We start from the raw sequence: 2,031 nt of genomic DNA, 5'->3' as shown, positions 1-2,031 counted from the left end.
GACGGGCTGATTATTTTAAAAAAGCACTCTTTCTCAGGTACTGTTATAAATAGGTACTGCAACATTTCTTTTTTTTTTTTTTTTCCATTTTTTTATTGGGGAAGGGGAACAGGACTTCACTGGGGAACAGTGTGCACTTCCAGGCCTTTTTTTTTTTTTTTTCCAAGTCAAGTTGTCCCTTCACTCCCAGTTGTGGGGGGTGCCGTTCAGCTTCAAGTTGTTGTCCTTTCAGTCTTAGTTGTGTCGGGCGCAGCTCAGCTCCAGGTCCAGTTGCCGTTTTCTAGTTGCAGAGGGCACAGCCCACCATCCCTTGTGGGAGTCTAACCGGCAACCTTGTGGTTGAGAGGATACACTCCAACCAACTGAGCCATCCGGGAGCTCAGCAGCAGCTCAGCTCAAGGTGCCGTGTTCAATCTTAGTTGCAGGGGGCGCTGCGCACCATCCCTTGCAGGACTCGAGGAATTGAATTGGCAACCTTGTGGTTGAGAGCCCACCGGCCCACCGGCCCACGTGGGAATCGAACCGGCAGCCCTCAGAGCTAGGAGCATGGAGCTCCAACCGCCTGAGCCACTGGGCCGGCCCAACATTTTTTTTTATTTTTTTTTTTTCTGAATAACATTTCTTTATTTAATCCACACAACAGTGTATTCTGCTTGAGACAGACCTAGAAGAATGAAGGGAACTGCCCATTGCACACAGTAAATGGAAGCTAGGATTCAAACTATTAGTGGACCCTTATTTATTCTGTTGTGATTCGGCTGCCCCAAATTTATCTTAAATCCAGCTTGGGATAATCATCTTCAAGAACATTGGTGGAAATAGGGCAGAGGGTGCATTTTATATTCATCTCTTTGGGTGAATAAATGTTAATAAGAAACCCATGGGGTGGAGTCAAGATGGCAGAGTACTCTTCAGTTTGCCTCCTCCCATGACCACATCAAAATTACAAATTATAGAACAACCATAACAAAACCACCAGAATACTAGCTAAACAGAATTCCTATAACCAAGGTTATAAAGAAGCCATGTCAAAACTGGTAGGAGGGGTGGTGACAGAACCAGCAGGTCCCACAACTACATGGTGGCAATTAAGAATTGGGAAGAATGTCTCAGCTTTGGAGGTGACCCCCTGAGGAGCAAGGAATCACAGCCCAACACCAGGCTCCCCAGCCCAATGCACCAGTTCCAGGAAGCGAAGTCCCCACAATATCTGGCTGTGAAAACCAATGGGGATTTTATCTCAGAGAAAGGGCTGTGGAACAAACTCATTCACTGTCAGGTCCAGCATACGAGCAGCAGCTTAGAAGCACCAGGGGCATACATGAGAATCTAAAATGACTAAGTTCAGGGTGAGGGCTGGAGGATGGGGTCAGGGGAAATGGTGTCAGGGGAACTTACCCCAGGGATGGAAGTGCTGGTAGGCACCATTGTTACTTTGTGAGGTCTCCTCCCACCCAGCTGGCCTACTGCAGGCAGGTGCCAAATCTATGCTTTCCATCAACTTGGATAACATGGTTTGCCTGGCCTGGTGATTTCTTGAGACCCAGCCCCAACCAATGCACCCACCAGGCCTGAGACTTCAGCAGCTCCACACAAGTGCCTTTCTCAGCTTGTGCTGCAGTCTCAAAGGACCAAAAATACCACACAAGTAAAGCTTGCGTGAGTAAGTATATAGCTCCTGTCAAGCAGTCCTGTGCCCAGCACAAGCAGCAAATGGCCTCAACTTGCATTGTAAAACCACCAACTGGGGGGCATCCTGGTGGCTCAGGAGGTTAGAGCACCGTGTTCCTAATGCCAAAGGCCGCCAGTTTGATTCTCACATGGGCCAGTGAGCTGCGCCCTCTACAGCTAACACTGAACAACGTCTCTCCCTGGAGCTGGGCTGCCGTGAACAACCGGAGGTCGGTATGAGCTGCTGTGGGCTGCCGAGAGTGGCCAGCAGCCACGCCGGCAGTCGGTGTGAGTGGCCGGCAGCCAATGAGAGCTGCCGTGAGCTGCTGTGAGTGGCCGGCGACCAACGACTGACTGCCT

The sequence above is a fragment of the Rhinolophus sinicus genome, chromosome 7 (genome assembly GCF_057876585.1).
Source record: "Rhinolophus sinicus isolate RSI-liver-muscle chromosome 7, RSI-T2T, whole genome shotgun sequence".
Lineage (NCBI taxonomy): Eukaryota > Metazoa > Chordata > Mammalia > Chiroptera > Rhinolophidae > Rhinolophus > Rhinolophus sinicus.
This window is presented reverse-complemented; position numbering follows the sequence as displayed.